This window comes from Eretmochelys imbricata, chromosome 1, assembly GCF_965152235.1.
Source record: "Eretmochelys imbricata isolate rEreImb1 chromosome 1, rEreImb1.hap1, whole genome shotgun sequence".
Lineage (NCBI taxonomy): Eukaryota > Metazoa > Chordata > Testudines > Cheloniidae > Eretmochelys > Eretmochelys imbricata.
In genome coordinates this window covers 71,223,949-71,241,175 of record NC_135572.1, presented here as the reverse complement: position 1 = coordinate 71,241,175, position 17,227 = coordinate 71,223,949, and positions in this window count along the sequence as shown.

The window sequence follows — 17,227 nt, the reverse complement described above, 5'->3', positions numbered from 1 at the left end:
ATGCCTTCATCTGCTTGAGATTCTAAGCTTCAAACTTTCTCCTCCTACTACTTTCCTTTGCCCCCAGGCCATTTTTTGTAAGCTTGCCTGTTTAGGGGCCCAATACAATAGGTGAGCACTGAGAACACTTAGCAGATCAGGTCCTGCAGGTGAGTTAAGTGAGGAATGCTTGTATTTGTCCAGTTCGTGAATTACTCTGGGACTTCAGCATCCGGATGCCTGGTGTGGGCCTGCAGTGCATTTGCTCAGAGGCTGAAACAGAGGCACCAAGGGAACTTCTACAATGAAAGTTTAGGCACCTTCTGTGTTTAGCATCAGCCGAGGGGGAGTCTTGTGACCCAGTGGGATTTAGGCACCTTTTTTTTAGTCTTGCCCCTTGCCTTTGTATGGAAAGACAAAGGATTCCAAAAGAAATTAAAATTGATCCTTGCTATGCCAATGAAATTAAAAAAGACACAAAAGACAAGTGCAAGTAGATCTTATTGTACACTACCAGAAGATCTGGTTTACCTTAGTGTGATGATAGATCACTTGTCCAATTTTCTGGTGTTCTGTCTATCAATTTTCTTTTATTTTCATGAACTTGATGAATTTTAGTATTTATAAAAGTGTGAGAAATAAAGACAATAGCTAGAAGTCAGTATTGGGGAATGCTGCTAACACAGATCACAAAATTCCAGTTACTTTATAACTGAGTCTCTTTTGGAGAGTAATTGCTAATCATGGCAAATACTGTAGGGATTTTGGATGCAGACAAGAGTCCGTTGATAACCAAACTGAGAATAAAGAACTCATTCTGATAGTTTCCCAAGGAAAATTTCTTCTAAAGATGGTCTATGAAGGAATATTATGGTTGAGATACTATCATTTCCTGCAATATAATGTCATTCCTACAAGAACAATAAGCTTGTAAGACTGATGATAAGACATATGGCATTTTTTCTACAGACAGGTAACAGTCTAGGTAGAAAAATACCTGGAATCCACTCAGGCCATCTGGTACCCGAAATGAGAAAGTGCTTCAGTTTTTTTACTTGCAGCATCCCTAAATGGAAGTGCCTTTTTACAGATTGTAAGAAACTTTTGAAGAGAAGAAATAGGATGCAAGGCAAGATTGGAAACGTGACTTGGCCTCAAGCTGCACAATTCAGATCTGGCACAAGACATGGATCTCAAAATATCTTATTCTCTTTGCCTCCTTCCCCTCCAACCTCCAGATTTTGAATCTAGATTTCAGTTCTGCCCATTGTAGGGGTACCCACAAAATTTTAATCTGGATGTGATCATGTATTTTGAAGTTTGGGAATGTTCAGATCCAGGATTTTGTTTCTCTAATAAAAAATAAAAATGTAAATGAGACCTTTAATTATTCTATAATAATCTGAGATTGCTTTATGTATATACTGTTGCAGAAATGTCAGAAAAAGCAAAGTATAGAGTGATGAGGGCAAATGGTCTTCATCAATGATGGGAATTTTAAATTAAAAAAAAACAACAACCCTGCAGTACTTTTCTTAAAGTACTTCATATTATAAAAGAAGATGGGGCTGATTTAGCATGCCTCATAGGGACCACACATTGTTCTCTTATCCTGTGTGCTGTACAACCTTACTTTTCTTCTTCAAATCTCTTGTTAGGACTCTCTGTTTTCAGTTAGTCTTCCAAACCTGACATCCATTCTGTTCCCTGAAACCATAATATGGTCAGCCTGATTCTCCCCTTCCTTAAATTGTCATTTACACCCGTGCTAAATACAAAACACTAACAAATCCAAACAGAATAGTCTAATGGGAGCTACAAGTGCTTATAACCTCTGAAAAATAAATGTATCTATGTAGGTGTTCCCCTCTAGGCTCCTTCATTTGAACACCCCTTGCATGTTGATTGCATTTGATTTTGTACCAATCTTTTACCTAATGAGTGAGCAATAATTGGATTTAGGAAGACTTTGGGCCAAATTCAACCTTGGTATAACCCAATAATCCTCAAATTAAAAGTGGAGGTCAGTAGAAGAACCACCAATGGTACCCAAACCCTCTAATTCTCATTCAGTACCTTTACCACAAAACTATCCTGTTGTCTTGAAATAATGGGACTAAGGTATGGTGACAAGATGTCCTGGTATTATCGGGAGCATCCTGATATTAGAGGCTTTGTCTTATATACGCAACTATAACCTCTTCTGTTCCCTTGCCCCCCCCCAAAAAAAAAGAAAAGAAAAAAGAGTTCCGATTTTTCACACTTGATTTCTGGTCACCCTAGACTTGGGGCAAAAAGATATGATGGGACTAGAACAATGAAATGACTGGATAAAGTAGTCTTCTGAAGTACCAATTTGTTTATATTGACCAATATATATTTGCACTGTGACTTTTTGATAATATCATAATTCTTTTTTTCAGTATGAAACTAAGGAATAGAAATTAGTAAATATGATAGTCAGAGACTGAAGATCAGGACAGATACTCATAGTTTGCCAACACAGTATAGCTTCACCACTCTCATGTCATCATCATCTCTATTTCATAGTAGCTAGAAATAATGCCTCCAAAGTGGTTTGTCAGCAAATGGCATAACCTGAAGCTACTGGCCAGCTACAGAATAGTTCCTACAAGCATCTTTCAAAAGCAGTTTCTTCAGAAAAGAAGTTATCAATTAGCCCCTAAAAATGTGATGTATTTATTGGCCTCAGAAAGACGGTAATGAAATATACTGGAGAAATACCTATTTATGCATGCATAGGGCTCATTGCTATACTCTTTAGAGTCAAAGGGGCTTTACAAAGGGAACAGGATCAGGCCTTACCTAATTTATTACATCAAATAAATAAAACAGATAAGACATGCAGAGAAGCCACAAGGAGAAGTTAGAGTTCTTTCATTTTTTTTAAAATGTTGCCAGAGCAAATGATTAATTTACTTAAAAGTAGGCTAATGGCCATAGCTCCTTCTAAAATACTAGATAATCTATTTAATGCAATGGTTCATCCTATGTACCAAAAAGGCTTATTCAATTTTGTTCCATTCTGTTTATGTTTTCTGCTGTTTTGGACACCAGATTATTCTGCCATACTGCTAAATGACAGGTGGTCTGATTTGATGTGTCACTGATGTCATTGCATGAAATGACATGTCCTATTAAAAAGTTCAAATGGGTAGGATTTTTTGTGATTATTTTGTCAAGCTCAGAGCAGAGACAAAAGCATGTCTTACCTTTCAGCTCTCATGTTACAGGTGTGAGAGTCAAGATTTTTTTTTCTCAAAACTACATGCTTTTGCTTTTTCAAAAATTTAAATCAAATACTTCCAATTAATTTCAATGAGACTTGAACTGTTTTATGGTTTGGGGTTTTATGTTTACAATCGGAAGGTTCCTCACTTCTACAGTTTGAGAAATACATTTTGCTCACTGTCATGATGTCCATGTCTAAAATTGTGCACCCTCATTCAGCTCAGTAAAACATAATAGTATCCTTTCATTTACAGAGTAAATTATTCTCTACCAGAAGATTCCAACAATATTCCTAAAGTAATTATTCACATTATTACCAGTGGGACAGTAAAATTTGTTTATTTAAATGTACAGAATATAGAAACATGAACATATGCAACCATGGTATAAACACACACACACACACACACAAAACCATTATCTTCATGAGTTACACAATTATCTCATGATGTGGAAAAATGAAATGAAAATGAAAAACATCACAAACCCCTTCCACCAAAATCAGTTGTGTGTGTGTGTGTGTGTGTGTGTGTGATGAGCATACATGTATATAATGATTATGAAAATAGAAATATAAAGAATGGTACTAAATTTATGGGTGGTACAATTCTGCCATCTACAGGACAAAAATAATCTTCAGGGTTAAATAAAGTAGACATCAGCTAATTTATAGTATATAAAATTCACATTTTGATATCAGAGGAAAATAATATTCAATAATTCTGTGGGGTGGGGAGCTATTTGTCTCTTCTACAATAGTATTTCCCATAAAGTGTTTAGGAGGCAAAGTTTAAATTAGAATACACATGACTGAAGGCTAATGCCTCACTTATTCCAGCAAGACTTACATATATTTCTGTCAAATCTGTATTCTGCACTCTTGTTTATAAAAATATATCTTCATAAAAATGTATGTATTGAATATGTTCTATGCAATAAGAAACATACTGATAGGAGTAATTACCTTTTGCCTTATGTTTTTTCTTTTTTTAAAAAAATTAAATTTAAATATTTTAACTATCATGCAGTAAAATTTTAGACTCCCCATCACGCAACGAACCAAAGTCAATCTGCTGCAGTGACATTTCTTTTGTATTATTTTCCAGTCAAATAGTATGAATCTCTCAAACTTGTTTATGACTGTCATAAACATAAAGGGAAGGGTAACCACCTTTCTGTATATAGTGCTATAAAATACCTCCTGGCCAGAGGCAAAATCCTTTCACCTGTAAAGGGTTAAGAACCTAAGGTAACCTCACTGCACCTGACCCAAAATGACCAATGAGAGGACAGGATACTTTCAAATCTGGAAGGGGAGGGGGGAAAGGCTTTTGTCTGTCTCTGTGATACCTTTGCCAGATCAGAACAGATCAAGGATGCAAGCCCTCCAACGCCTGTAAAGTTAGTAAGTAATCTAGCTCAAAAATGCATTAGGTTTTCTTTGTTTTGGCTTGTAAATTCGCTGTGCTGGAGGGAATGTGTGTTCCTGTTTTTGTGTCTTTTTGTAACTTAAGGTTTTGCCTAGAGAGATCTCTATGTTTTGAATCTGACTGCCTATGAGATTCTAATCTTATAGAGTGTTTCTTTTATCTTTGTTTTTTGTTCTTCTAATAAAGTTCTGTTTTTTTAAGAATCTGATTGAGTTTTTAGGGTCCTAAGAAACCCAAGCTGCTCTGTGGTCAACTTGTTTATTCTCAAGCCTCCCCAAGTAAAGGGGTGGAAGGGCTTGGGGGGATAGCTGGGGGAAGAGGAACTCCAAGTTGTCCTTTTCCCTGGTTCCTTGTTAAAGCGCTTGGTGGTGGCAGCATACCCTAGTCCAAGGGCAAAGATTCTGTGCCTTGGGGAAGTTTTTACCCTAAGCTGGTAGAAATAAGCGTAAGGGGTCTTTCATGCGGGTCCCCACATCTGTACCCCAGAATTCAGAGTGGGGAAGGAACCTTGACAATGACTATTAGATATGATGAAAAGAATATCTGCAATGAAAAGACTGGATTCCTATTATAAAGGGGGGAAGGGGGGAGAGAGAGAGAGAGAGAGAGACCTAAGGATAAATGTCTTGCTCACATTCTCGTTCATTGTGAAGAAAATACCAGCAAAGGATTGCATGATCATCTGAGTGAACTTGACCATTTTACTGTTGACCTTGGACCATATTTTCATGCAGAACTCCTGCTGAAATTAATGGGAGTTTTGCGTAAGAAATGATGGCAGGCTCATGCACAGTAATCAACAACAAAATCTTAATAAGAATCAGTATGCTGCCCCAATAATGACCTAATTTAAGATGATTGCACTACATTAAGAAAGCAATGGGTTGTTTCGTTTGGTGGGGTTTTTTTAATTAGAATGGGAAAAATTAACACAGAATATACACTTATCCCCAAATGGTACACCATCCTCAATATTGTATTCTACCAATGATAGATGTTAAGACCTTCCCATTAAATGTGAGGTTATGTTAGGTCATGATCCAAAGCCCATTAAAGGCAATGGAATGAGTCCTGTTGATTTCAATGTGCTTTGGATCAGGCTCCTAAACAGCAGATACTAGGGTGTATTTTATAATTGTTTGTACCTCCCACCTGTGAATATCGAAAATTAAGGAACAGAGGAAACTCAGTGCTAAACACAAATCCATTTCTGCCTTGTGGAGTTAATTATCAATTGATTTAGATCAGCTGTAAACACATATTTGCTGCTAATGATTCTAAACAGTTTTCTTTTGGAATCGAGTGTGAAAATATAAGTTAAAAAAAATCCAGATAAAAACCGCAAACTCCATGGTTTTATACTCTCTTTCCAAACTCTTATTTTGAAACTTTTAATGATAATATATTAGCTGCACAAGAAAACAAGTAAACCAAAATAGGACCTAATGTTATCTAAGTTCACTAAATGCCTTCTGACATGGATTTATAGTGCAATTTATCATAAGATACAGATAAGAAACTGGAGTGGGTAAACTGACAAGTTTAACTGATTACACCAAGTAAAAATACAAGAAATGTATTTGTGGCTGAGGCATGCTGGAGTAACGACGTGCATGTCTTAAAAAATGGGATGACAAGACAAGAGCAAGTTCCAGCAAGGGTAGCATTAGCAAAGTTTGGTGAGTTTTTTATTTTACCTAGACTCGCAATGTACCAGAGATGATATAATGCTTGTCTCTCAGTTTGTTTTCTGAGTGACCTTTGAAAAGATAGGAAAATATAAGCCATTTTCTGATAGATAATAAAGGTAGCAATGATATTTGAAGAGTCCTTTATGTTGTGTATAAATGCCACTTTGCACGACAGAATGAGATCATCTTATGAATACATTTTTCCATGCACTGATTTAAAAAAAATAAAGTTAGTAACTACTTTTCCAGCCACTTTAACATATCTGATCTCCAGGTTTTGACATACAGTTTTACCTAGATAGTGGGGAGAAAATGTCTTAATGATGTCACAACCCAATTATACTTAATCAGTGTAATATGGTCATCTGATAGTATTCCTGAAATTGTTGTGTGTTTAGACCGCCCATTGCAATCAATGGGAGTATTGCACAAAAACTGATGACAGGATAATCACTTAAAACTGACATATGGTTAATGTGCCAAAGCTAATGAAAACTTTTCAAGGGAAGGTGAAAACAATCCTACTTTCTAGGAAGTGTTTAGTTTAACTTGTGAGTGAGCATTAATCAGTACGAGTAAAGGTTGCAAAATAGGCCTGTGCTCAAGATCTACAGGTAACAGCTACAGAGATTGTGGACTCCAGGCTATAGAAGCACAGCTGCAGTTCTTCCACACCACACTGGCCTCTTCCCACATCAACAGCTTGGCTTAGCTGCTGCACTGTCACTTGTTCCCCTTGTAGTAGATGAGCTCAAGTGCCCCCTTCATGATGCATATGGAGCATTAATGTTGGCTCATTCAGTATTAATGTCCACAGTGATTTTCAGCATGTTTACACTGTTATTTCAGGAAAACATGCTCAGTACATTGTTGTTGTTGTTGTTTTCTCTTACTCCTCCCACTTCTGGCTGACCACAGCCCCTTGATGCATGGTAGGTATGATTATGCACAGTTTGTGGGTGTTAGTATGGGATACTCATGCATTGCCACTTTCATCTTCTGCACAGCCTTCCTAGGACCTACTGCACCTGACCTATGTTCATGTGTTTCCCTTCATTCTGTGGAAGTGTGGGAACTATATAGTCCTGTGTTTTGGAGACAACAATCACAAATGCATTTCCTTTGGAGCACTCCTTAAAATGGTCGAGTAATGTTTTTAAAAACAAACAAGGAATCAATTCATAAAGGTGAAATGAAAATATGTATTTAAAGAAAAATAACCTAATTAGCCATTTAAGATGCCACATCAATTCCATGATATGTATAGGGCAAATATTATAAATAAATAATCTTGGATAGAAAGTAATTTATCCTTTTATTAAATAACTATCAATTGAGTTTAGGGTTTCTGCTTCCTCTACAACAGAAAATAGTTCTAAGAATGAGGCACTTTGAATTATATTACATGGTAGTGATAGCGTCTGCTTTTTTCAGGGAAGTAAAAGAAGAAAAAAAATCAGATGTAAACACATAAAAAGCCCTTTCGCTTGATTCGAGCTCCTAGCTGCTATGGTAATATAAATATTAAAAAGGCATGGCCTCTTTCTGTGTGTATCCAACACTGCTTGTGCAATTCATATGTACCTGCTATTTGGGGGTAGGGAGAGAGGGACAGTCTGATAGTCCCTGGGGGACATTTTCAAAGGTGAAACAGCTATTTAGGCATGCAAATGCCACTGACAGTCAATGGGACTTCAGCATCTGACTTCCATTGCTGCCTTTGAAAATTTTCCCAGTGGACTATCAGTTTTGTGTTGCAATGAGAATGTTCACACCTGCACACCCTCTAAAACCATCCAAACAGACCACAAATGGATTCTGTGCAGAGGGCCTGCATCTCACATTGCTCAGAGTAGAACCAAGCCCACTTGCAAAAACCTAGGACAGGCTGAGGTCTGTTGGAATTTTTAGCTTTGAAAATTAATGGAACGTGTTTTCAGATGGCTAGTGACCTCTGAACACAAGCAAACTTAACCTGTAGATAACCCAGTGTCTTTACTGCTTATCCCTCGTGGAAACTACAATCATTTGACTATAGTTTCCAGTGGGAAAAAGCTATCAGTATGAGTGTTATGGTAATGGGATAACCAGAGATCATGACCTTTCAGAAGCAGTACTTCAGGGAATTCCGAAATAGCACAACTATGGGCAAATTTTGGATGTACCCCAGAATAAAAGGTCATTGCTAGCCAACTCATTTCTTCCATTTGTTATGCAAATAGACAGGCATGGGCCAGTGGTCTGAGAATAGCACTGAAACACCTGCATTATCATTCCAGCTCTAGAAATGACTGTGCTGTATATTTGGTCCATTCTATTTGAATATCACTTCCTGAGGTGCTGAGCATCCACAGCATCCATTGACTGGGCTTGGAGTAGTGGGTGCCTAGACAACAGAAAATCAGACCATCAAAGTCTCTGTTTCAGTTTTACAATGTACCAACTGAGGATGATGATTCTTTACTTCCCTCACAGAACTGTTTTGAGAAGTAATTAAAGACTTTTGATGAGAAGAAGCAAGTTGTTGTTCATTATTGATTATTTAGTATTTATTAATGATGATGATGATTATATTTATTTATTTATGTATTTATTTATTAGATAAACTACACTAAAACTAACTTGTAGGTGTATAACTCTCTGCTGTTTCAGGCATGTGAAAACTAGTGGTTGTCATTCACCAAAATTTGCTTATTTGGTGAAATTTATCTCAGCACACACAGCCTGCATAAAGCCTATAGATTACCTAAATCCCACGTAAGCCCCATCGTTGGATTTTTGCCCTTCCAGAGAAACATTTTGTATTAATTTTGTATTAATTAATTTGTATTTGTATTTGTATTTGTATTTGTAATAAATTAAATTAATTTGTATTAATTAATTTTGTATTAATTTTATTAAGTACATACCTGAGTTATAACAGAAATATTCCTCTTAAATACTATTACCATTATTTTGGCAAATTTTGTACAAATTTATATGAGTTAGAGATAGTGCATTGCAAAATTAATGTTATAAACTCAGGACATCTATAGTTGTACATCTGTCTAAATGTTCTCTGTTCATAAATAAATGTGATCTCTTCTCCGGAATAAGCAAGTTATATGTCTTGTTCTTCTATTGCTTATCTTTTCTGTGTCTTTAATAAACTGCAGTAGAACCAATCTGTGGTAAATTTAATACAGCAAAATAGAATAAAACAACATCTGCCACAAAAATATCCATCACTAGCCCCATATTCTCAATGCCTTCTGCAAGCTGGTAATAAGGAGGTATAAATGACTTGGCTCTGCCAATTTCTAGTTGTGCATTCAGTGTGAAATACAGGGATTATAAACTGTTTCTCTGTCAGATATTTTGGCAGTGGTTGGAATATCTAGTGAAATATGGGATTTTATTCTTAGTATTTTAAGTTAATAACAATAACTGTGAAACTAATATTGTTCTTTCCTGTAATTGCTGCTATTCATCATACAACAGAAGAATTTCAGGAACAAATATACGCCACTTTGTTTTAATGCAGGCTCCCGGGTAAGACTATACTATTATTAGTGTGTTTTTTCTTACTTAAAACAATATTAAAGGAAATTATACAGTAATAAACTCCTACATTTAACGACAAGCCTTATGGAAGAGTAAATTAATTGTTTTATGCTTTGCCGCAATCTTGCCACCCATGCTCTGACCATGTATCCTACATACTGTGGCTATCAACACAGTCAACAGCACATTCACTGTTAGTCCAGTAATTATAGTGCCACATTCAGGTCATATTTCCTTGTATTCTACAATATTTTTGAAAGATAAAAGATGACACAATATATAAATGAACAAGGGAGTATAACAGGAACATTGGTTTTCATTGTAACCCCCTGTTTTCAGCTGTCCAGGACTTTTTCAAACTTCCATCTGTCTGATGAATTTCACAGGTTTATTGTCTAATTGAACGTGAATTTGGTGGAGAAGTCCGAGCAACAATAGTTCATTTGATTTTGGATACGAGGACTGTAAACAAACAATTTTATTTCATTCCCCATTTCTATGCTGTGCCCGTGCAATACATCTGCTAAAAAGGTATTTCTCTAAGATATTACAATACACAGATAAGAGCCTGTATAGAGGTTTTTTTTTGGAGAAGGCTGAGGGTATGCTTCCAAAATAAAGAAGGGAGTAGGTGGCTGACCAATCAGTTGAGTCCTTCTGAAGCTGATAATTATAATGCTGCGGAGAATGTGTAATAGTGCAATTTACTGTGTAATTATTTGTGTTAGGCATCTAGCCTTAGAGATGCATCTTTATTTTTTAAAAGCTAAATAAACAAAAATAAATAATCAAATGTTCTGTGTGTGGGTATGTGCTTAATTAGCTTCACAGTGAAACCTGTCCTCGGGGTATGCATGGACAGAGACAAGATATCTTCAGATAAACTTATAGGGCGCACATGTATTAAGGAAGTTTTCTGTGTCCTTAAGTTTCATATGAGAGAAATAGGAAAATAGAACTAGACCTACTCTGATGCATCTGAAGAGCTCTGCAGTTTTGAAGGTTTTCAGGAAAAAAAAGTCACTTCAGCACTTCCTAAGGTGTGTTGGCATCTGCTTAAATATTTCCAGATAATGAAATGTGGACACATTATCTGGAAATATTATGCAAAGGTCGGAGGCTCGGTTCGGCAGCCCTCAGGTTACTTCCAGTACTTGTTTTGTGTCCCTAATATCTCATACATCAAGGTTTTAGCCCAGGGGTTGGCAACCTTTGGTACACAGCCCATCAGGGTACTCCGCTGGTGGACAATGATACATTTTGTTTATGTTGACTGTTTGCAGGCACGGCACCCCGCAGCTCCCAGTGGCCATGGTTCGCCGCTCCTGACCAATGGGCGCTGCAGGAAGTGGAGGCCAGGACATTCCTGTGGCCTGGGCTGCTTCCTGCAGCACCCATTGGCCAGGAATGGCAAACCGTGGCCACTGGGAGCTTCGGGGTGCCGTGCCCGTGAATGGTTATCATAAACAAAATGTCTCGTGGCCCACCAGTGGATTATCCAGATCGGCCATGTGCCGAAGGTTGCTGACCCCTGCTTTAGCCTGTAGGGGGTCAGCAAAGTTTTTTTTTTCCTGACATATTTTGGATATTGTTGTGTCTTTCTTCTGATGCAGCAGAAATAGCCGGGGTTGGGGACCAAACAGTGGACAGGGTGGGCCAGTTCTGAGAATTCTCTTTCCCAGTTGATTGATTAGTGGATCTTGCTCACATGCTCAGGATCTAACTGATTGCCATATTCTGGGTCAAGAAAGAGTTTCTTCTCAGGTCAGATGGGCTGAGACCTTGTATTTTTTTTTCAACTTCATCTGCAGAATGTGGCCTGTGGCATTGGTACACTTCAGTCCCTCTTCTTCTCCACCCATGGCACACAATAGTTTAGTCTCCTGTGTGCTGTAGCACTTTGATTTAATTCTGGTTGTTGAGTTTGATATGGAGGTAACATGTTGGTGTTTAGTGGCCTGTAATATACAGGAAGTCTGACTAGATGATCTTGTAGTTCTTTCTGACCTAAAACTTTGACTCCTATCGATCTATCGATCTATCGATCTATCGATCTGCAATACAGCTGAATTTCAATTACCTGGAGTGTGATAATTCTCTGTTTATATTACATTGTATTTCTGTTTAAAAGCCTAGGACAATCTGTTTAAAAACAACAATTATAAGACAGGGTAAAGTTTCTATGGGAAAGCACTCAAAAGTAAGGAAGTGTCCCATTTAAAGTGTGCAAGCAACAACAACTTGGCCACCATAACGTGTAAATAATTGTCTAGACCACCTTAAAATGGTAGTATATTGTAGTATGGTACAATGGTAGTATAAAATGGTAGTATATTACTCTATCATAAATAGTGTGTGACCCTGAAATTTAAGACTTTACCATAATGCAGAAACCAGAAAAAGGGGAGGGGCAGTTAAGTAAGCATTTCCTGCTTATGTATAGTAGATAGAATAAGCATCCAGGACGAAATATCTGGTAACAAACTAGCCTCTATTCTTCTTCTCTTATATGTATTGCACATCATCACTGAAAACAATCAATTAATATTTTCCAACATACATCAAAGATTTAGAAACAAGCCAGAAACCAAGAACAGTATTGATGGAAACAAAGAATTAGTATGACTTCTGAATGGTCAGGAATCTCTGGATTCTAGCTTTGGGTTATTTACTTACTGGAAGAAAAATAAGTGAACAAAAGATATCCCCACCCCCCATTATACTCTATTTACAATTTAGCTATGGCCTAGGTGAACCAGTATTTTGAATTGAATAGGGATATTAAACAGCACAGCTAACAACTCACAAAGCTCCAGAAAGCAGCTAGTTTGCTCAGGGTCGAATTTATACCTTATGTACCCCTAGGCACACCATCTTCAGCGCCCCCCCCCCGCCTACAGCTGACCTTTGTGTTGTACATGGTTTTTACTGTGCCTAATTGGAAATCCGGCCATGAGTTTGCTCCAGTCCTTGAACTGCTTCAGACACTCTGGATGAAATCTGACTATTGTAGTCAATAAGAGTTATTCCATTGACTTAAAAGGGGACAGGATGTCACTGTGTATGTTTTTTCCCCATCACCTCCCCGCCACACCATATGCAAATCCTCTCATTGTATTACTGGGCTAAGGTGGTCAGTTGCACAAACCACAATGAGGATATTCAGGTGTCATTTAAAATTCCCCTGAGGTTCACAAGATTTATACTGTATTACCTATGGATCTATGGATGCTCTAAAACACAGAAGGAAACTAACTTGAATTTAAATGACCATACCTCTTAAACAAAAGCTGAAGTATATGTCTTCCTTTTCTTTGCCTTTAGCTGAGCTCTGGCAAATTCAGATTCTAGCAAATTCTAGCAGATTCTCTAGCACACATAACAAGAGCTATTAAATTTGGATAGGTCATTTTCTAGGACTAAGTTCTTCAGCATCCTCACAGCCAACCTACTCAACTGAGCTGCTTAAAAAAAAACAAAACAAACAAAAACAAACAAACAAAAAAAAAAAACCCTAGTCCTTTCTGTTCTCTTCTCCAGCTATTCTATTATGGCGTTAACTTTAGCTAAATAGCCTCCCAATAAAATCTGTTTCAGTGCCACCACAGCAAGCTTCAACCTAAGACCAGAAGAATATTGCTCTTCTAAGCCTTTGGGTCCTGAAAAGCAGCTTGATGTAAGAGGGTAAAAATGTCTTTGAAACTGTGTCGTGCCCAAAGCCTCTCTCTTTTTTTCTAGTTGTTTTTCTGAGCTGTTAACTGCCAGAGAGGTTGTGGGATCCTTTAATCTTCCTGTTCATACATTTTCCTTCTATAACACCTTTCCAGCTCCTGTCTCTTAGTACGTTCAAGCTGGTCACAGTTTTCTGACCTTTTTTCTATTTCTTGGAAAAGTTTATGGTCTGTCATGTTCAAACCATGATCTAAAGTCTATATTGATAAGAACAATCAGGGCATTTTTAAGTTCCATGTTCATGTCCTCCACTAGCCAGATCTCCTCTAGTTCAGTTTTTATGTCCAACTGCTGGACTGAATTACTCCATGAAGCTCATATATTTAAGAATAGAGAGATGGACACACATAAATAGGTAGACATATATACAAACACACATAGAGAGTTGTGAAATTGTGACTTATCTTTTCCTGTTTGCCTTCTTCAGCTATAATAACTGCAAAATAAGATTTGAAATCTAATAGATTATGAGAAGAATATAAAGACTATAAAGCGAGAACAGTGTCTTCCTATGCATGTGCGGTTGTATTACTTAACATAGAATATGTGGGCTAAAGGTGTAAACATAGCCCAGTCAACTGTCTAACATTAAACAAGGTCAGAGGCTTTATATACAGTGACTTCAGCCTGTTTAGCACCATCATAAACACCATATTAGAAATCCTTTAAACCTATTATTAAGGATACAGAAAAGAAGAAGAAACTGTTGAAGCATTTGAAAGGTAAAGTATTAATTAACGCTTTCTCTTTTATTTAAAAAATAATCTTTTGTTCTCTTTCCCTTTAGCTGTAGATAGTTTTAGAAGGAAAAAACGCTGTTTGACAGTCCAGTATATGGTATCAAAGATGGTAATAACCTGGAGGGGGGGGGAAGATAAATTAGTTGAGATGGACTGGAGATGTCATTGCTGCTGGTGTTGCTAAAGTCCAATTTTAGAAGGAAAAGCCCCCTTGTTCGACATGTTTGATGGTAACAGAAATTGTAAGGACCCAAAAAAGGAGCACTGGTGGAATAGTCCACCTCCTCATTATTTTGTCTATCAACGAGGCTTAATATCATACATACCAATTTTGGCTCATAAACTTCCAGCTCCACATTTCCTGTTTTTAACAAGTATAATTTCAACACCATCCTTGAATTCTGTCAACTTGACCTCTTTGTTTAAACTAATTCAGTTATTCTGTCTCCCTTTCATACCTTCCCCACAACATAGGATAATTGTAATAGCTTATGAAATTTTGGATACTATTTTACAGTTCAGCTCATGATTCAGGTACATTTGTGGGCCCAGTTGTCACAATATAATCTCTTTCTTTTATTAATCAGTTCCACCTAGGATAGACATTTATTCATAAAATTATAATTACAAATAAACATTTCATTTCAGTTTAATTATATGAAGGGAAGGCGAGGGGGGAAGTACTTGGTTATATTTTAAGGTTTGCTATGTCTTTATGCAAAAATTGGAAATTACATATCTTGATTATATGTTACAAAAATATTGTTAAACCTTCAGATGTTAATAAAGCTAAAGAACTTACAAATCAGTTCATTTGTAGCTAAAACAAAAATTGAAAATGCTGCTGTTATATGTTTATAAGATATTTAGGAACAAACTAGCTCTTATCACTTCTTTGGCTATATGCCCAGGATCAGTAAAGTTGGATAAAACTTCCCTCCTTCTTTGCCAATTACACAGTTAAAGCGGTACATTCACACTCAGCCACAAAAAAAAAATATGTACTAATGGTTAAGTTTGCTTTTTAGAGAAAAACTTTAGCCTGATGGCATTCATATCAAAGTGTGTTGCCTGCTTTAAAAATAAACAACAAAATGATATTCTGTTGGAACTACTTTTCCATTTGTGAGTGATTTGTAACACTCAAAGGCGGTAAAAATTTGCAGATATTTTTAGTCTATGACAGATGTTGCACACCTGTTTTACCACCAACATTTGTGAAGACAACATGGCCATAGTGGGATTTACCATCATGGGGATCTAAGCTGCAGCTCTAGCATCATGCTCTCTTACATGCCAAGAACAAGAATAAAAAAAATCATTGAAAACAATCACAAAAAATTACAAAAATTTGGTGTTGCAACAGGCCTTGGTTCTGTTGATTTTAAATTTAATTCAGTTAATGCAGTAGAAGCCCTGAATTAAGATGGCATTTAATTAACAAGAGGTTTACTCAAGATGACATTTCAGTAAAAGTCTGCAAATTAATTTCCAACTATTTCAAACTCTTCATTTTACTACTTTAGATTTTTCTTTAAAATATTTTTTCATTAAACTTTTACTAATTACAGAAACTACAAACCTTAATGTAAAAGAAACAAACCAAACATCTGCTGAATGATAAACTTTTGTTGGTCCAATAAAGATATTACCTCATCTACCTTGTCTCATCTAAGAGACTGTCAAACGGTGGGGAGAGTGGGAAGTTCTTCTAAAGTTAGATTTTTAACAACAGCAGTATTACTATCTCCAGCCCATCGCAACTAACTCTCCCCCCACCTCCAAAAAACAAACAAAGAGTTATTACCATCTTTGATATCATCTAAGAGACTGTCAAACAGGGGTTTTTTTTCCTTCTAAAAACTGTTTATAGCTAAAGAAAAAGGGAACAAGTGATGTTGTTAACATAACATGTATTTATTTAATACTTTACATTTCAAATGCTTTAACTGGTTTTCTTTTTTCTTTCTTTAATATCTTTAATAAAAAAAGGTGTTTTTTTTGTTTGTTTTTTGTTTTAGTTTAGTGTTTTTGCCATAGCGCTAAGCAGGCCGAGGTCTCTATATTCTGAGCCCCTGTCCTTGGTGTGACACTATTTAAAGTTAGACAGTAACCGGGTTATGTTAACACATTTCACTGCAGCAATCTTAGTTTGAATTCAGGTCACAGCGCCAAATATGTTGTATAGATATTGATTTCAAAGGCCCAAAGAGTTAACGTTGTTGATAAATTCTCTCACAGTCTAACATTAAACAGTGATAGATAGGTTCAGGTTATTTTACAACAGAATCCTTGGTTTTACTTGGTTACTTGGCAAATACCCAAAAGCATTCATTCAAACTGAAAGATTATGGGGCACAAGAAAGGACAAGAAATTAAAACAAGCATTTATACTGAAATGGTGGTTGAGTGATTATGCAAAACAAACCGTTATACTTTATTAAAGTTTTTTTCTTTTTGGAATCAAAATATTGGTCTCTTATTTTCAGAGGAACCTTTCTTTGATGAAAAGAAGAAGGTTTATTTTACTCTCAGTCCTGATATGAAAGGCATTCACTCGTCCTGTTCTTAACAAAGAGACAAAGTGGAGGATAGACTGGATAGAAATGGTGGGTGAAATATGGCTGTTCTTGATAATTTTGGAAACCTAGACTGCTGGCAAGTTACAAGTGGATGCTTTAGCTCACATGATGACCATGATACCTGCTGCTTGGACCCTGTTTAGTTACAATGTGATCAGGGCCATCATCTGCTTGGATCCTTTCTCTTCAGATGAAGCAGATTTATATGGGTTCAATATGATCGATTTCAGGATTTGATGAAAAGCCAAGAGAATGAGACAGGCTAGGAAGGAAGAAAG